Below are 20,544 nucleotides of genomic sequence, written 5' to 3' on the forward strand. Positions count from 1 at the left end.
ATCCACAAACCAAAACCAACATTTAGGCTTTAGATGCTAAAACTCTGGTGGTTTTGTGTCAAAGTATTCCATCAAAATGTTAGCAAAAACAACACAAAGAGATGAACCCATTGTTATACCTTTATTTTTTTCATAAATGTTTCCTTTATGGGAAAAGAAGGTTAATGAGAGGCAAAGTTTAATCAAGTTAAGGGTTTCAGAATCAACAAGTTTAGAAATTAGACCAAGGGTTTTAAACCTTTTGGCTTGACCCTGCATTACATTTTATTTTTTTTAACATATTGATTTGAGCATTCCTATTAACGGTTATTTACTTATTTTATTGTATTTCTTTCTATTTTAATTCTCCTTTAATTTAAATTAATTAATCATTTATCTATTTAAATTCTTTTGTTTGACCCTACCTCTTAATGATTATTTATATTTCATTTCATTTTATTTAATATATTGACTCTTTTTCTTAATGATTATTTACCTATTTTATTTAATTTCATTTAGTATATTAACTTCCTTATTATTATTATTATTCTTTAACGATTACTTTCATTATTTTAATAGTATTCTTTAACAACTAACTCTGGATTCTAGGATAATGTGTTTTTAATCCAATGCAAATGATATGTTAAAAAAAAAAACTATACACTTTTAAAATATTATATTCATTTTTAAAAATACAAGATGAACTTAAAAGGAAAATGTGAGTTTTTATGTGAACCTTACTCTCTAGGTTAACTTATACTATGCAATTAGCATAACCAATTCAACTAGAGAAAACAAAAAAAAAAATGAAATCAACTCTATGTGGTTACTCATCCCATTTATGTGATGCTATACAATAAGATAAATCAACAATTAAAAAATATGATATTAACAACAATTATTCAAAAAAGATTCTATGTCAACCAAGAGTCTAGAGAGATCATGACACCTTATTATCTGCAAACCATTTTTTAAAATGCAAATCTTGAAAAATGATTTACCCGTTAAAAGATTTAATATTTTTAAGAGCTTATTAAATCCATGATTTAGATGGGTCTATAGTGGTTTTTTGTCTATCTATATACAACTTAATTTAAATTTTATTTGTTTAAATTGCATTTTAAAATAATTTATTATGATTAATAATTAACTATTTTTTGTTACATTTAATTACTTTTTCTTTTTGAATAATGATGTATTTTACTCAGATCAATATTAACACATATAACAATGTTTATATATATATATGATAGAAATTAGATTTTTTTTAATTACTTTCTCTCTATAAAATTATAAAAAATATATTATTTAACTTAATAATTTGTTTATAACTCCAAAATATAAAGTAAAATATTTTTACCACATTTTTTTACTTGATTATAATATAAGTTATTATAGATATTTTATAATGTTTTTATTTAAAACTAACCAAATATATATAATCATTTATATTTATAATATAGATATTTTTTTATTTAAAATATTTCTAAGAAATATGTGCCAATTCCAAGTTGATTAAAGACAAAATTACACATCACTCTCATATTATAAAGTAAGCCTAAGCCTCTTGATTCAATAAACACATAATCCAATATTTTTAACTAAGACAAAATTAGTATAATATATAACAAGGTATATTTTGCACAATTTCTAACAACTTCCAAAATGTATAAACCATTGGAATTCTCTAGCATACCAGCAGTGGATGGACGTGGAAGATCTATGTGATATGAACTTAAAAGTTCACTAAACCTAATTTGTAATTTGAATTCAGCACAGACTACTGCATATTCTACATGACTTGGATATACAGCTAACCACCTCCATTTCATTTAGCCAGAGATTCGACTTTGAGAGTTTATTGGGACTTGGAAAGCAACATGAGTGCTCTAATTTGAGGAGTCCACAGGTTCTTGCACCTTGAATGCCACAATGCACACGACAGTCTTGGCAACTGAAAGCAGTATGAACACAAAAAGTTTGATAGTGCCCCGAAAATGTGGTTTCTATTACCTAATTTGAAACCAACAAATGACAAACTTGAACGATATACTGGTAATTAGAATTAAGAGAACCCCGTCAACGAACCTTTTGGTCATGACAAGAGATCTTCAGAATCATCGTTTCCTTGTTATGGATAAGAGTAAAATTGGTGGTTGTTCGTTGGTTGCTAATCTTCTCCACAGAGGAAGATATCAGCTAAGGGTCATTTATATTCCACAAAAACTCAACTCAAATAACAGGTATAAAAATAACCCAAATAAGACCAAACCATTATGAGGATTGGGGTTCAAATATCTCTCCCATTTAAAAGTAATGTACCACCTATTCTGAAAACTAATGTAATGCCCTACCTGGTTTGGAGGTTAACGAGATAATGTTTGCTCCCTTCTCTGCATAGCCAAGCATGAAATTTCATGCTGTGTTTCATTTTTAGAACTGTGTTTAATAAAATGATATAATTTAAAATTCTCATTAATCTTATACTTTCTCTTTTCCAGATTAGTAAAAATGGTGTTCCATCTGCATCTCTAGAATGTCAAAACTATGAGAAGAATCTGGCAAATAGCCAATACAAATAAAATGAAAAATCAAACCCTAATATAAATCAGGGTCTAATACAAACAAAACGAAAAATCAAACCCTAATATAAATCATGGTCTAATACAAACAAAACGAAAATTCAAACCCTAATATAAATCATGGTCTAATACAAACAAAATATGAGAGATCAAACCCTAATATAAATGATGGTCTAATCTCTTTCCTTTTTGTCATCAAAAGAGCTATGCGAGAAGTACATCACAATAAATTCTCGAGAGAACCCAAGCTCTGAAACTGTGGCTTCTTTAATCGCAATCCATTTGTCATACCATATAAATGGAAAAATCTATAAATAATGTTTATGAATGATGCCTCGTATAATATAATTTGGCGATTCAAAAATCGAAAAAGTTTATCATTCTATTTCAAGAAAAGCATAATTAGTTTCTTTGATTGGAATTAGGCCCAAAAGATATGGTGGGGATCTCCGTTTCATCCAATCCTGGGGGTGGGTTTTTCCACTGAGGCAGCGATGGCCCGGATATAGTGGGGATCTCCGTTTCATCCAATGCTGGGGGTGGGTTTTTCCACTGAGGCAGCGATGGCCAGGATATAGTGGGGATCTCCGTTTCATCCAATGCTGGGGGTGGGCTTTTCCACTGAGGCAGCGATGGCCCGGATATAGTGGGGATCTCCGTTTCATCCAATGCTGGGGGTGGCTTTTCCCATGGCAGCGATGGCCCAGTCGAGGTGATTGTTTTCAATAGGGGTCCTGCCTTCAAGACGGCCTGTACCAGCTTGCCTCTCTCGGGCAACTGATCCAATAACTGATCCAATAAGTCTTCTGGTGGCTCTGGCAGATAGGCAGGCTTGGTTGCCGAGGTTGAGCGGCGAATGGAAGCACGAGATGTATGGAGCAGGTCCCGTTTTGGACCGCGACACGCCATGTGACTGCCAGCTGATGGTTCTAGGTACTCAGGTACCGTATCTTTTCTGAGCTGCTGCTTCTTTTGGTGATTAAACGGTTGTTCTTCTGACTCGATGAGATTCGAAGAGTGGAACATTGAAGATGAAGTTGGAGGTTGGTGCAGGTCTTGTGACTCGATGAGATTCGAAGAGTTGAACATTGAAGATGAAGTTGGAGCTTGGTGCAGGTCTTGTGACTCGATGAGATTCGAAGAGTTGAACATTGAAGATGGAGTTGGAGGTTGGTGCAGGTCTTGTGACTCGATGATGAGATTCGAAGAGTTGAACATTGAAGATGAAGTTGGAGGCTGGTGCAAGTCTTGTGACTCGATGAGATTCGAACAGTGGAACATTGAAGATGGAGTTGGAGCTTGGTGCAGGTCTTGTGACTCGATGAGATTCGAAGAGTTGAACATTGAAGATGAAGTTGGAGGTTGGTGCAGGTCTTGTGACTCGATGAGATTCGAAGAGTTGAACATTGAAGATGGAGTTGGAGGTTGGTGCAGGTCTTGTGACTCGATGATGAGATTCGAAGAGTTGAACATTGAAGATGAAGTTGGAGGTTGGTGCAAGTCTTGTGACTCGATGAGATTCGAATAGTGGGACATTGAAGATGAAGTTGGAGGTTGGTGCAGCTCGACGTTTGCTGGGAGACCAAGATGCGCGAAGTCTAAGTCATGGTTATCGACGTTTGCTGGGAGACCAAGATGCGCGAAGTCTAAATCATGGTTATCGACGTTTGATGGGAGACCAAGATGCGCGAAGTCTAAATCATTGTTATCGACGTTTGCTGGGAAACCAAGATGCGCAGAGTCTAAATCATGGTTATCGACGTTTGCTGGGAAACCAAGATGCGCAGAGTCTAAATCATGGTTATCGACGTTTGCTGGGAAACCAAGATCCGCGAAGTCTAAATCATGGTTATCGACATTTGCTGGGAAACCAAGATCCGCGAAGTCTAAATCATGGTTATCGACGTCTGCTGGGAAACCAAGACGCGCGAAGTCTAAATCATGGTTATCGACGTCTGCTGGGAAACCAAGATGCGCGAACTCTAAATCACGGCTATCGACGTTTGCTGGGAAACCAAGATGCGGGAATTCTAAATCATGGTTATCGGAATCCCGACGGCGTTCGTTTTCCATTCCGACGAGCTGAGAGGAATTCAAATGCCTGGCAGCAGCGGCGGCGATGGTTGTGACGGTGGCGGATGGGTCCAGTTCGGTGGGTTCCCTGGCAGCCAGCATGGTGTCAGGCCACTGGGAGATTCGATCGCTAGACATGCCCTGATGCTGTGTATTCGTGAGCCTGGAGTATTCTGCGAGCCTGCACTGTCACGCGCTTCATCTGATTTTCTGCGAGCAACGGCCGAGAGTTCTTCGAGGCGAAGCTGGAGTCTGGCCTCCTGGAGTTTCTGCATTTCTGCCTTGGCCAATGCACGTTGTCGCTCTATGGATAATAAGAGATTCCTCAGCTCTTCATTACTCTGCAAACATACAATACAAATTATTAAGAAACAAAGGTTTGATCTAAGTGGATTGTTTCGGCCTGTAATATTTTCTGGGGAAAACAAAAACAAAAACAAAATCAATCTACCCTCTGACAGAAATAAGAATCGATCCTTGGTCATTGGACACCAGAGGAATTAGAAGAAAGAGACGAGGAATGTATAAGTGTAGAGCAAGAACCAATTCCTGGTAAAAGCTTATCATACCTGTCCACGATGATACTGCTGCGGCTGAGGATTCCAGACACCCTTGTCGTTAGCCTCGCGGGGGATCCTGTCCATGATGATAGTGCTGATTATTAACAGTGAACTTAGTTTCATTAATTGGAATGCCTAAAGGCTGTATTTAAAAAACAACGATCCGTTTGAAATGGCAACGTAATACAATGTATTACTTATAATTTCCAATTAATGAACTTGGTGAGTCCGATCACGTAAAAAAAATGAATCGTTAACTTGGCATTAGAAATGGAACATAATTCGATTATTATTTTTAATCGCAGGGTGAATTTGACTAATTGAGGCCCATATCCCATATCAATTTTCTTGCTGCCACTCTAACACCAATATCCAATGCCATTTTTATCATTGAAACTTACCTATAAAGAATCTTTAAATTGAAATTATAACCAGACAATATATACTCAATAAAATTTGAACTCGAAGTTCACCTAACAAAATAAATTATTATTATAAATACTACCTGCAAAATATTTCAGCCATTCAAAATTGAGAAAGCTCACTAATCTATTCGAAAAATCTCCCTCATCTATTAGAAAAGTATAATAATTTATCTAGTTATTATAATTTGAGTGCACAAAAATATTTAAGAAATTAATGGTTCCTTTCAAATGCCAACGGCATAATGAATAGGGGTGAGTCGTATCGAGTAAAACAATTGAACGGTCGGAGTTAGAAAGTTTGAAATTGGTTGTTTTATTTATTTATGTGTATTAAAAAAATGTTAAAGATTTTGAAATAACAAAAAATTAATCCCTGCTATATTTTTCTATCTAACAAGATATTTTACAAACCTGGTTAATCATTTTTAAAGTAAAATTATAATTATTTTTATTTAGAATCTTTAAGAAAGACTTTTCAAAAATCAATCAAATTTGTTTTAAAATATATGTTTTATTATAATTTATTTGATTGTGATTTGACGAGAATGCCTTTGCAATAAGTGATTCAAACAATTCTATAATCATGCAACCATAACATGAAATACAGCAATAGGAGGGGAATCATACTTTTAATCTGAAAACACAATAGTTATTTGGTGAAGCTAGTTTTAGCTTCAATGATATTAAAGTTTACAATTTCTAATTTCTAATCACAAAGTTTTACATATACACCATCAATACTCAACATCCAAATACCATTAAATAAAATAAAATATATAAATAACAAATACATAAATATATGTATAGATATATAAGTTGAGCCAACAAATTAAATAAGTAAATGATTAATTAAATTAAATTAAAAAAAGAATTAAAATAGAAAAGCATAAATCAAATAAAATAAGTAAAGGAAATAGATTAAATATAATAGAATAAAAAATACAAATAACTATTAAGAAATAGGGCAAAGCAAAAAGATTTAAACAAATAAATGATTAATTAAATAAAATTAAAGAAAATTAAAATAGATAAATTAGGTCGATTCAAAGAAAATTAGGAGGGATAATAGAAAGTAAAGGTAATGTGAAAGATAGACTAGATTATATATATAGCATGAGATTATTAAATATAATTTATTTCTCCATATCTCTCTTTATCTCTATATCTATTTCTATTTCTCCCTATCTTTATTTCTCCCTCTAAAAACATATACACTATTTCTCCATATCTATCTTTATCTCTCCCTTCCTCCCTTTTCCTCTCTCTTCCCCGCCTTTCCTCTCCCTTTATCTCTCTTCCCCTTATCTCTCTCTCTCTCTTGCACTTCTCTCTCCACATTTATCTCTCTTCCCCCCTCTCTCTGGCTCTCTCTCATCTCTCTCTCCCCCCTCCATCTATATCTCTATCTCCCCTTGTCTCTCCTTCTCACCCCCAAAACATAAACACTCTCTTTCCATGTCTATCTATCTCTCTCTCCCTCCCTCTTCCTCTCCCTCTCTATCTTCTCCTTCTCTCCCTATCTGTCATTTTGTCTCTGTCTCTTTCTTCCCTCCCACTCTCCTCTCTCCCTCAGTGTCTTTCCATCTCTCCGTTTCCACTCCCTCTTCCTCTCCACCTCTCTCTCTCTATGTCTTTCTTCTTCCCTCCCTCTCTCACCCCCTCCAACTCCATGTCCCTCTCTCTCTCCCATGTTAGTATAGTTGTCATTGATGTCAATATATTGAAGAAGACAAAGACATCTAGGAAATGAAGCAGGCAGGGACATGATGATGATATGATTAGGAAGGCAACCAATGAAGAAACCAAAACCATGAAGAAGCCAAAAAGCATGTTGCCTTGCCTCCGGTTTTGCACTCTTAAATGATCAGTCACATGAAATAATAGTTTTCCTATCTTAGAAAAGAAATTTTATCATGAGAGTTGGACCATCTGAAAGGGCATAATTTTATCTTTCTTATGAGCTATCACATGCCCCAAAACTCCAATATTTTGGGAGATATAGATTTTCTAAGTTAGGGGTATTAATTTGGTCCTTGAGCCGACCTATGCTACGCCTCTCATGCCGGCCTACCTATGGGTCATATCCCTTCACTTGTCCACTATAAAATCACTATAAATATAGGACCCTTGACCTCATTTTGATTCAGAATTTCGATCACACATACAGAACAACGAGATATAGTTCACATCTCGTGAACTCTAAGGAAGGAGACCATAAATATAAAGAAGAAAAGGAGCACATAAGTTAAACGGAAGGGATTCTACACCTTGACAGATATGTGGAAGCGAAGTTGGTTGGAGGACAAGGCATGAAAGAAAGGGTTTTTCTAGGCAGATCTATCTTTTGTTACAGGCGTTATCACAAAGGCTGACCGCAGACATAAGGGAAGAACAAAACCTCAGAATTACTACACGATTGTTCCTTCCTCAGATCTATTACAGGATTGCACCTCGGATTCACTGCAGGAATGTTCTTTCCTCGGTCTCTTTGCAAGAAAACAACTCAGACTTGAAGATTAATCTCAAACGTGGTGCATTGTAGCAATCCAGATCATCTTCAGAACAATTGGCTCGGATTTCTATGCAGAGCTGTTAACATAGTGTAGTGGACTCTTGGTAATAGATTCAGTGATAGCTTTAGTACTCTTGACACAGTGTAGTGGACTTAGACAGTTCTCCATGGTCTCATCACCTATCAAAGAACAATACCTTTAAACGTTGACCAATGCACTTAATTTTGGAATTGATTCTCTTTTTTTTTTCACTTTCTGGTTCACGGATACCCGGGTCAATGGGTAGCCGCTACATCCAGGGTTGTTCAACACTGAGTGGACGCACCCGAAGGCATCAACACCCCTCGGCCTATTTACTGACCTAACCCCAAGAGCTTTCGGGATTCGACCCTATGACCTCCCATTGGCAAGACACTTGATTTGACCGATTGAGCTAACTCTTGGGGCTGTTTGGAATTGATTCTCTACATAGATTTATGTGATAATAATTCAATCATTGTGAAAACAATGACAGAAATCATTGTGACTTTTGAGAAATGAACTAGTATATTTGATGGATAGTGGATAATGAAGTAAATCAAGGACAAGTACATAAAAAAGTGAAAGCGTTTTTTGTTTTTGAAGTGGTGAAGATAGTGAAGAATATGTCAAGAACATTCAAGTAAGTACTTTACACATTCTCTATTAAACAAAAGGATTGGTGTCCTTTGGGTAGGTGCCCATAAACACAAGGTTAATGCCTTGGAGAAGATAGGGTCGAAGCCCTAGAGGTCGAAGCCTCATCAAAGATCAAGTTGGTGCTTGGAAATAATTGTCATACATTGTATTTATTCTTTTATATTCAATAAAATTATACTTATACGTTTCTCTAATTAAATTGTGAAGAATCTAACTGGTAATAATAACAATTGAAATAAAATATTGTTTTACGCCCCCCTAAGTATTTCCAACAATTGGTATCAGATCCAACTTCTTCATAATCAACCTAACAGCTGGAAGAAGGATTCTTAGTCACAATGAAAAATCAAGAAGTGTAGGAACGCTTCCTTTGTTTGATGGCACAAATTTTCATTTTTGGAAAAAAAAATGTCCTACTACTTAATGTCCCTTAGACTTGAAGTTTGGCATTCAGTTTTGAATGGGTACACTACTCCTTCCACTCTTCCAATTGATCAAGACGAAAGGAAAGGTTACATTGCAAATGCAAAAGCCTTAAATTCCATCACTAGTGGAATCACTGATTCTGAATTTACAAAAGTCATGAATTGTAACTCGACCAAAGAAGTATGGGATAAGCTGGTTAGCTTATATGATGGGGACTCCAAAGTTAAGAAGGCAAAGCTTCAAACTCATAGAACGAAATTCGAAAGGCTGAAAATGGACGATGAAGAAGATATTGCATCATACTTTCTCCGAGTAGCTGAAGTGGTCAACTCTCTTAAAGGATTGGGAGAAAATATTGAAGAAAGCACTAATGTTCAAAAGGTCTTAAGATCTCTCCCAGATAGATTTGACTACAAATTAAGAGCTATATAAGAAATGAAGGACCTAGATACTCTCAAGGTGGATGAACTTCATGGAATCCTTATTGCCTATGAGACGAGAAAAGCAATCCCAAGTTCCAAAGATGCAACATTCAAGGCCTCAAAATCAAAAAAGGGGAAAGGATCGAATACCAGCAGTGATGACTCCGATGTTGAATTCAAATTGGCGCAATTTGTACGAAGACTAAAGAAAGGATCCAAGCTAAAATGTAAGTACCCTCTTATTTGTTTCAAATGTGGAAGAATAGGTCATTATGCTACAAAATTTCCTCATAAGCATGATAGTGATGATGAGGAGGATTTAAAAGGATGGTATACAAAAAGAAAGGGTTCAATAAGAAGAATTTATTCTCTAAGCAAGATGACTCTTATGAAGATGAATTTGTAGTGATAAAAAAGAAATCAACTAATTATTTCCCTCATCATAAAGGAGGTAATGATGAATCAAATGAAGAAAATGACTATGCTTGAAGCCAAGAAGTATTATTCATGGAATTCACAAATGGAGATGATTCAGGAATAGAAGGAAATATATATGAATTGTTAATGAGTGCCATTGAAGAAACTGAGAAATTATGAAATAAAATCATTTCTCTCAAGGTAAAAAAGGAGCAAGAAAAAATAAGGGAAGACCTCTTGAAAAATAAGCTAAAAGAAAAGGAAGAAATTTGTGAAAATCATGAAGCTGAAATAGTATCTCTGAGGAAGGAATTGGAGCAGTTCAAAAAGAGTTGGAAAAGCTATCAAACACTTGACATTATCCTAAATGCTCCAAAACCTCAATATCACAAATCTGGGATAGGTTTTCAAGTACTAAGGATAATGCAAAAAGCTATGTTGACATACTTCCCAGCAATCCAAAAGAAGAAAAATCATTTCATCAAAGGCCCATCTCAAATCCAAAGAATGAAGAAAGAGTAACTCCAAGGAAGAATGTTGATTCAAATCATGGCTATTACAATAGGTACAAAACTATGTTTTTTGGGCATTTTTATTATTGTAAGAATTTTGGTCATCAAGCTAAACATTGCATGGCTCGTAAGAATGAAACACCAAAATTGAAGGACCAAACAAACGAACCATATGGTCTCAAAGGGAAAGGACAAATCAATACCTACAATTCTTTTGATCCCTTAGCCAAATTTGATCAAATTTGCTCATTATGTAATGATAATGGACATAATGAACAAAATTGACCCCTCAAAAGAGGAGAAGAAAAATATGAGAATCCCAATACGGATAAATGTGGCCTAACTCTATGTGCTCACATTGATGAAAATCATTGGTTTGTGGATAGTGGGTGCTCCAGACATATGACAGGTGACAAAAGGAAGTTTGTCTCATTGAACAAAAAGGAAGGAAATGTATCCTTTGGAAGTGGATCTACCAAAATTTCTAGAAAAGGAATTGTTACCCTTATTAATGGAAAAGGAAAGGCTCAAAATGCTTTGCTGGTAGATGGGCTCAAACACAATCTCTTGAGTGTTAGCCAAATCTGTGATCAAGGACATAATGTTGTCTTTAGCACTAAATATTGTGAAATAAGGAACTCTTCCTCAGGAGAACTTGTGGCGAAAGGAGTTAGAACATCAGATAATGTCTACATTCTGAACAAAATTCAAGAAGATAAATGTTATCTAAGTCAAACAGATAAAAGTTGGCTATGGCACAAGCAACTGGGACATACAAGTTTCAATAACTTGATCAATATCAGCAAGATTTTTGCAGTGCGAGACATACCAAAGTTATTGAAGCCAAATCAAGGTGTATGTGGTCCATGTAAATATGAAAAGAAAACTAGAACCAACCACAAGACAAAGGAGTTCTCTACATCAAAACCTTAGGAGATCATTCATGTTGATTTATGTGGACCAACTAGAAATCCGATGCTCCAGGGAGAAATGTACTTTGCTTTATTTTTTGATGACTATACTAGAATGATGTGGGTATATTTCATAAAATATAAATCTGAATCATTTGAATGTTTTAAGAATCTTAAAGATCTTGTAGAAAATGAAAAGGATTCTAAGATTAAATTGTCTTAGAACAGATAGAGGGGGAGAATTCACATCAAAAGAATTTGAGGAATTGACTTTGAAGCCTTTGCATCGATATTTCGTATGGAAGCTATAAGGATGTTCCTGGCATTTTCTTGCTCAAAAGGATTCAAAGTTTATCAAATGGATGCAAAATCAACATTTCTGAATGGGGAAATCAAGGAAGAAGTCTACATGGAGTAACCAGAAGGGTTTAAACTAGCAGAAAGAAAAGACTATGTTTGTAACTTGAAAAATGAATTATATGGGTTGAAACAAGCTCCTAGAGCTTGGTACGCAAGATTGGATCACTATCTCCAAAAACAAGGCTTCAAGAAGGGGGTAGCAAGAAGTAATCTCTACATAAATATGGATGAGGATAAGTTACTAGTCACTCTTGTCTATGTTGATGATTTGATTTTTGCTAGCAATAATGATGAGATGAGTCATGAGTTTGCTCAAAATATGTCAAAACAGTTCGAAATGTTGATGATAGGAGGGTTATCTTACTTCCTTGGACTACACGTATCTCAAACCACAATAGGCATGTTCATATATCAAGAAAAATATCTTAAATACATGCTTAAAAGATATGGAATGGAAGATTGTGCACCCATGAGCACACCTATGACCACATATTGCAAATTAAGAAAAGATGATGACTCTCCTTCGGTAGATGCAACCCATTATAGGTCAATAATTGGATCCCTCCTATACTTAATTGCTACGAGATCTAACATTATGCAAGAAGTAGGAATGGTAGGAAGATTTCAATCAGATCCTAAACAATCCCATTTGTTGGCTGTAAAAAAAAATCTCAGATACTTGAAAGGAACTCATGATTTTGGTCTTTGGTATCCTAAGAGCTCAAATCTTACTGTGACTGCATACACTGATGCTGATTAGGCCGAAAGTGTCGATGATTGGAAAAGTACTAGTGGAAATGCATTCTTCCTAGGAGATTGTCTAGTATCTTGGCTCATCAAAAAACAAGCATCCATATCACTAATCTATAGCTGAAGCCGAGTATATAGTCGTTGTAGATTGTTGTACTCAAATATTATAGATGAAGGAAGCTCTGAAGGATGTCAACATAGATACCGACCAACCAATCACCATCTATTGTAATAACACAAGTGCTATCAGTCTCAACAAAAATCCAGTGATGCACTCAAAAACCAAACATATACCAATCAAGTATCATTTCCTTCATGAACAAGTAGCTGAACAAAACATCAAGTTGGAATATATCAATACTAAGGAGCAGATTGCTGATATTTTCCCAAAACCTCTTCCTCGAGAATCATTTGAACATCTTCACCAAAATATGGGGGTTATTTCTCTAGCATCACACTAAGTTGATTCATAAATATGTTGCATGAAAGGGGGAGCAGTTCAACAGGGGGAGTCCTTGTGCACCCTTTTTGCCATTGATGTCAAAGGGGGAGAGAAGAGGAATATTGCCATCCAATGAAAAAGGGGGACATTGTTAGTATAGTTGTCATTGATGTCAATATACTGAATAAGACAAGGACATCAAGGAAATGAAGCAGGCAGGGATATGATGATGATATGATTAAGAAGGAAATCAATGAATAAACCAAAACCATGAAGAAGCCAAAAAGCATTATGCCATGCCTCTGGTTTTGCACTATTGAATGATCAGTCACATGAAATAATATTTTTCTCTATCTTAGAAAAGGAATTTCATCATGAGACTTGGACCATTTGAAAGGGCATAATTTTAGCTTTCTAATGAGCTATCACATGCCCTGAAACTCCAAATATTTTGGGAGATATAGATTTTTTAAGTTAGGGGTATTAATCTGGTCATTGAGCCAACCTGTGCTAAGCCTCTCATGTCAGCCTACCTATGGGTCATGTCCCTTCACTTGTACACTGTAAAATCACTATAAATATAGGACCCTTGACCTCATTATGACTCAAAATTTCGATCACACATACAAAACAACGAGATATAGTTCACATCTCGTGAACTCTAAGGAATGAGACCATAAACATAAAGAAGAAAAGGAGCTTAGAAGTTAAACAGAAGGGATTCTGCACCTTGACAGATCTGTGGAAGCAAATTTGTTTGGAGGAAAAGGTGTGAAAGAAAGGGTTTTTCTAGGTAGATCTATCTTTTGTTATAGGTTTGAATTATCACAAAGGCTGATTGCAGACATAAGGGAAGAACAGAACCTCAAACTTACTGCAGGATTGCTCCTTCCTCAGATCTATTACATGGCTGCACCTCAGATTCACTGTAGGACTGTTATTTCCTCAATCTCTTTGTAGGAAAACAACTCAAACTTGAAGATTAATCTCAAACGTGGTGCATTGCAGCAATCCAGATCATCTTCAAAATGGTTGGCTCAGTTTTCTATGCAGAGCTGTTAACACATTGCAGTGGACACTCGGTGATAGCTTCAGTGATAGCTATAGTAATCTTGACACAATGCAGTGGAATCAGACAGTGCTCCATGGTCTCATCACCTATCAGACAACAATACCTTTAAACGTTGAACAATGCACTTAATTTTTGGAATTGATTCTCTACACAGATTTATGTGACAGTGATTCAATCACTGTGAAAACAATGACATAAATAATTATTACTTTTGAGAAATGAACAAGTATATTTGATGGACAATGGACATTGAAGTAAACCAAGGATGAGTACACAACAAAGCCAAAGCATTTCTTGTTTCTGAAGTGGTTAAGACAATGAAGAATATGCCAAGAACATTCAAGTAAGTACTTTACACATTCTTTATTAAACAAAAGGATTGGTGTCCTCTGGATAGGTTCCCATAAACACAAGGTTAGTGCCTTGGAGAAGATAGGGTCGAAGCCCTAGAGGTCAGAGCCTCATCAAGTTGGTGCTTGGCAATAATTTTCATACATTGTATTTATTCTTTTATATTCAACAAAATTATACTTATATGTTTCTCTGATTAAATTGTGAAGAATCTAACTGGTAATAATGACAATTGAAAGAAAATATTGATTCACCCCCCCTCTTTTCAGTATTTAAAAGAATAAATGATTCATTAAATAAAATTAAAGAAAATTCAAATAGATAAATTGGGTCGATTAAAAGAAAATTAGGAAGGATAATAGAAAGTATAGGTAATGTGAAAGATAGATTGGATTATATATAATATGAGATTATTAAATATAATCTATTTCTCCATATCAATCTCTATCTTTATCTCCATATCTATTCTATCTCTCCCTCCCAAAACATACACACTATTTCTCCATATCCATCTCTATCTCTCCCTTCCTCCCTTTTCCTCTCCCTCTATCTCTCTTCCCCTTATCTCTCTCTCTCTCTTGCACTTCTCTCTCCACATTTATCTCTCTTCCTTCCTCCCTCTTTCTGCCTCTCTCTTCATCTCTTTCTCCCCCCTCCATCTATATCTCTATCTCCCCTTGTCCCTCCTTCTCACCCCCAAAACATACACACTCTCTTTCCATATCTATATATATCTCTCTCCCTCCCTCTCCCTCTCTATATTCCCCTTCTCTCTCTCTCTCTCTCTTCCCTCCCACTCTCCTCTCTCCCTCAGTGTCTTTCCATCTCTCCATTTCCACTCCCTCTTCCTCTCCACCTCTCTCTATATATTTCTTTCTTCTTCCCTCCCTCTCTCACCCCCTCCAACTCCATGTCCCTCTCTCTCCCTTTCTCTGTCTCTCAAGGCATCTCTCTATTCCTTCCTTTATCTCCCTTTGTCTCCCACCACCTTATTTCTCCCCCATATCACACCCTCTTTGTCTCCACCCTCCAACTTTGTCACCATATCCCTCTATCTCTCCTTCTATGTCTCCCCTCCATATCTATGTCTCCCTCTATCTCTCTTCCCCTTCTTTCCCTCTCTCTATCCTCTCCTTTTCTCTCTATTCCCTTGTCTCCTCTCTTCCTCATTCCATCTTCATATCTCCCTTCTCACTCCCTCTCTTTCTCCACCTCTATCTCTCAATTTCTTTGTTCTTCCATCCCTCTCTTTCCCCCTTCAAATCCATCTCTCTCTTCCTCCTTCTCCTCTCTCCTCCCTTCTCTCTCTCTTCCTTCCTCCCTCTCTCTCCTACCTCTTTCTTTCTCTCTCCCACTTTATTCCCCCCGCTTCTCTCTCTCTCTCTCTTAAATTTGATCCCATTATATTGTATTTAGGAAGGTATCTAAATTTAAAAAACATAATTGGTTGTAACATATTAAACCTATATTTCGAATCAATCATGTCAAAGAAAATACAATAATAGAAAAGAAAGAATCATTCACTATCTTTACTCTATCATTGCTACTCCCTCTCCACCTTTCTCTCTGTATGTCTTTCTTCTTCCCTCCCTGTCTCACCCCCTCCAACTCTCTCTCTCCCCCCCACATCCCTTTGTCTCTCCCCCCATCACACACTCTTTCCCTCCACCCTCCATCTCTGTCACTATCTGCCTCCCTATTTCCTTCTCTCTCTCCCCCTCTCTCCCCCTCCATATCTATATCTCCCTCTCTCTGTCTTCCCCTTCATTCCCTATCTCTATCCTCTCCTTTTCTCCCCCTTCCCTCATCTACTCTCTCTCCCATTCCATCTTCATCTCTCCCTTCTCACTCCCCCTCTTTCTCCACCTCTATCTCTCAATGTCTTTGTTCTTCCCTCCCTCTTCCCCCCTCCAAATCTCTCTCTCTCTTTCTTCCTTCCTCTCTCTTCCACCTATATCTCTCTCCCCCAATGTATTCTCTCTCTCTCTCTCTCTCTCTCTCTTAAACCTGATCTCATTGTATTGTATTTAAGAATGTATCTAAATTAAAAAGACATAATTGGTTCTAGAACATTAAACCTATATTTTGGATCATTCATGTCAAATAAAATACAATAATAAAAAACTGAAACGAATCATGCACTATTTTTACTCTATCTTTGTTATTCACTTTGCTTTCTCTCTTCCCTTGGATCCTTGGTTAAAATTCATCTATCCTCATTCTTTATAATATTATTTATATTATATAAATTTCTTTATCTAGTGGAATATTTTTAGTAGTTGTGAGGATGGATGGTTTATATATATATCAAAAGTAATTATAACATTCTTGCTCTTAGATTTAATTTAAAAAGTCATAAAATTAAATCAAAATAAATAAAATATTTATAAAATATTTTGATTGTGAATAAGTTATGGTTTTTGGGCATGTGGTATTGATAAGCTATGGTATTGGCCCATGGTAATGTAACAGAATATTCAAAGGCATATATCCACAACATAATAATCAAAAACCTAAATGGTCCATGGTATTGATAAACCATGGTATTGGCCCATGATATTATGATTTTCTTTTATATTTATTCCTAATTTTATTAATAAAAACAAAATTAAAATATAACAAATTACATTTTATTATTTTTATTACTTGGCTCAAACTTGTGTAATGCACTAAGAAGGACTAAAAAGAACAAGGAAGATTGTGTTGTTTTTTAAAGTTATTATTATCATTACATTAAAAATGATGACATACAATCTTTCTTACATTACATCTAATATCTCCACACCTACCTATGCTAAGTTATAAAACTCCTCATTTTTATTTTTATTATAACCCCTTTTTTATTTAAAATATTTTTTCCAAAAAAAATTGTGAATTCCAACCCGAAAAAAAATATATTGCCCTCATTCTATAGACTGAGGCTCAATAAACACATCATTTAATATTTCTAACTTAATAACAAAATCACGGTACTATATGATAAAGTAGGTTTTGCACAATTTGACAACTTCCAAACTTTTCTCCTTAAGAAAGTTTTACAAGTTTTTTTAAATCAAAATTAATATATTCCTAAAATTTATATGTCTATGCTTTAACGGTATGATATAATTATGTCTTTTATTTCTATGAGTCATGTTTTTTTTATTTCAGTACTAATTATTCGAACATTTATTCAAGACCAATTGGAATATTGTAAAGAATAATAAACCATTGGAATTCTCCAGCAGTGGTAGGACGTGGAAGATTTATGTGATATGAACTTAAAAGTCCACTAAAACTAATCTGTAATTTGAATTCAGCACACCCTGCATATCCTACATGACTTGGATATACAGATAATCACCTCCCTTCCTACATGACTTTAAGAGTATATTGGGACTTGGAAAGCAAATGAGTGCTCTAATTGAAGGAGTCTACAAGTTCTTGCACCTTGAATGCCACAATGCAGTCGACAGTCTTAGAAACATACAAGTGCTTGGTCCACCTGTTCGATGAACCTTCAGAGATTCTCGATTTTGTTTTAGATAATAGAACTGAAAACAGGATGAATGCAAAAAAACTTGATAGTGCTCCCAACAAGTGGTTTCTAATACCTAATTTGAAACCATCACGTAACAGAAAGATTTACTGGTAATTAGAATTAAGAGAATTCCATCGACGAAACTTTTAGTCATGATAAGAGATCTTCAAAATCATGGTTTCCTTGTTATGGATCAGGGTAGAATTGGTGTTCGTTTGTAGGTTGCTAATCATCTCCAAGGAGGAAGAGATCAGTTGAGGGACATTTGTCTTCCACAAAAAAACTCAACGCAGATGAGAGTTATGAGAATAACCCAAATAAGACCAAACCATGATAAAGATTAGTGTTCAAATATCTCTCAAACTTTCAAAAATAATGTAAAATAATGTACCACCTATTCTGAAAATTAATGTAATGCCCTACCTGGTTTGAAGGTTAGCATGATACTGGGTTATAGGGATCATGTTTGCTTACTCTAATGTTTGCGTGACACTGGGCTATAGGGATAATATTTGCTTACTCTAATGTTTGCATGATACTGGGGTATAGGGATAATGTTTACTTTTACTAATGTTTGTAAACAATGACGGAGGGGAGATATTAAGGATTTTTTTATAGAAATTATATAAGAGAAATTTTTAACAATTTGCTTCACTAATTAAAAATTCATAAACAATTTTAATGGCAAAAACCATCCAAAAAAATCTCCCGATCCTTCAAACTAGTTTGAACCTAGTACTAGTTGTTAAATGTATCACGACAAACTCAAAATCCATGCTCAAAGAACAATCATTCTCAAATATCATCACGAGAAAATATTGTAGGTTAAATCCTCTGGTATACCTCGCCATAGATTTACAGAATCATCATTAGATGTGGTTCATGCAATCACCCTCATCCTTAGTAGTTCGGGGTATCATCATCCTTATTGATAATTGGGCTTTATTTTTTCTGACCCATGAAATTGTGCAAAATTCTAGCCCACTTTACCAACATCCTGACGTTTTTTGGGGAAAAAATTATAAACTAGTAATCTCTTGAGCATTGATTACTTTTGTTCTTCCGCCAACTTTTTCTTGAAAATCTCATTTGCAAGAAGCCCATGCTAGAAAATATAAGCCCGGAATTCTCATCTTATTTGTGCATGTTCTTTAACGGAAGATTCTTGAAACCTTTAAAATTTCATCTATACTTTCTCCTCCTATACTTTACATTAAAAATGATTTATGGCACAAGCTAAAAACAAAGTGAAGAGAGAGAAATATCTACTTAGACGGTCCTTTCTTCTATTCCCAACAGTGTCTATCATATCTCTTCCCTGGATAGAGCTAGGGAACATACTATTTCATACTGTATTTCATTTATAGAATTGTGTTTAATGGAATGATATAATTTAAAATTCTCATTAATCCTATACTTTCTCTTCCTCCCAATTAGTAAAAATGGTGTTTCATCTCCATCTCTAGAATTTCAGAACTATGAGAAAAATCAATACCAACTTTCTACAAGAATTCTATTTCAGAGATTCTAGCAAATAACCTATAATACAAACAAAACATGAAAAATCACACCCTAATATAAATCATGTTCTAATTTCTTATGCGAGAACTACATCATAATAAATTTTCAAGGATAACCCAAGCACTGAAATTGTGGCTTCCTTAATAGCAATCCATGTCTGATACCATATAAATGGAAAAATCTATTAATAATGTTTATGAACGATGCCTGGTATACGAGAAATTGGAAAAACTTGTCATTATATTCGAATAAAAGCGTAATTACTTTCTTTGATTGAAATGCATACATGATATAGTGGGGATCTTCGTTGTATCGAGGTTGGGGACGGGGTTTTCCGCTGAGGCAGCCGCGGCCCGAACGAGAGCAGCATTTTCAATAGCGGTCCTGCCTGCATGACAGTCTGTACCAGCTTGCCTCTCTCTCTCAGGCAAGGGGCCCCGCGTAGGATTCTGGTGGCTCTGGCAGATGGGCAGGCTTGGGTTGCCACGGTTGAGCTGAGAATGGAAGAACGAGATGTATGGAGCAGGTCCCGTTTTGGATCGTGATACGTCATGTGACCGCCTACTGATAGTTCTAGGAACCCAAGAACCATCTGTTTTCTCAACTGCTGCTTGTTTTGGTGATAAAATGGTTGTCCTTGTGATTCGATGAGATTTGAACAGTGGAAGTTTGAAAATGAAGTTGGAGGGTGGTATTCTGTGAGCCTCCGTGCTCGCGCTTCGTCTGGTTCTCTGCGAGCAACTGTCGAGATTTCTTGGAGGAGAAGCTGGAGTTTACTTCAACAATAAAATAGTTTATGAGAAAAGATATTTAAAATATTAAGTAACCTGGAGTTTACTTAAAAAATATAGTAGTTTATTAGAAAAGTCTCTGCGGGCAACTGTCAAGATTTCTTGGAGAAGAAGCTGGAGTTTACTTAAACGATATAATAGTTTATGAGAAAAGATATTTAAAATATCAAGTAAGCTGGAGTTTACTTTAAAAATATAGTAGTTTATTAGAAAAGTACAATGGTTTATTTAGTTTTATA

The sequence above is a fragment of the Pinus tabuliformis genome, chromosome 2_2, assembly GCF_031772625.1.
Source record: "Pinus tabuliformis cultivar Carrire ecotype Pingquan chromosome 2_2, CPIR1, whole genome shotgun sequence".
In the NCBI taxonomy this organism is placed as follows: domain Eukaryota; kingdom Viridiplantae; phylum Streptophyta; class Pinopsida; order Pinales; family Pinaceae; genus Pinus; species Pinus tabuliformis.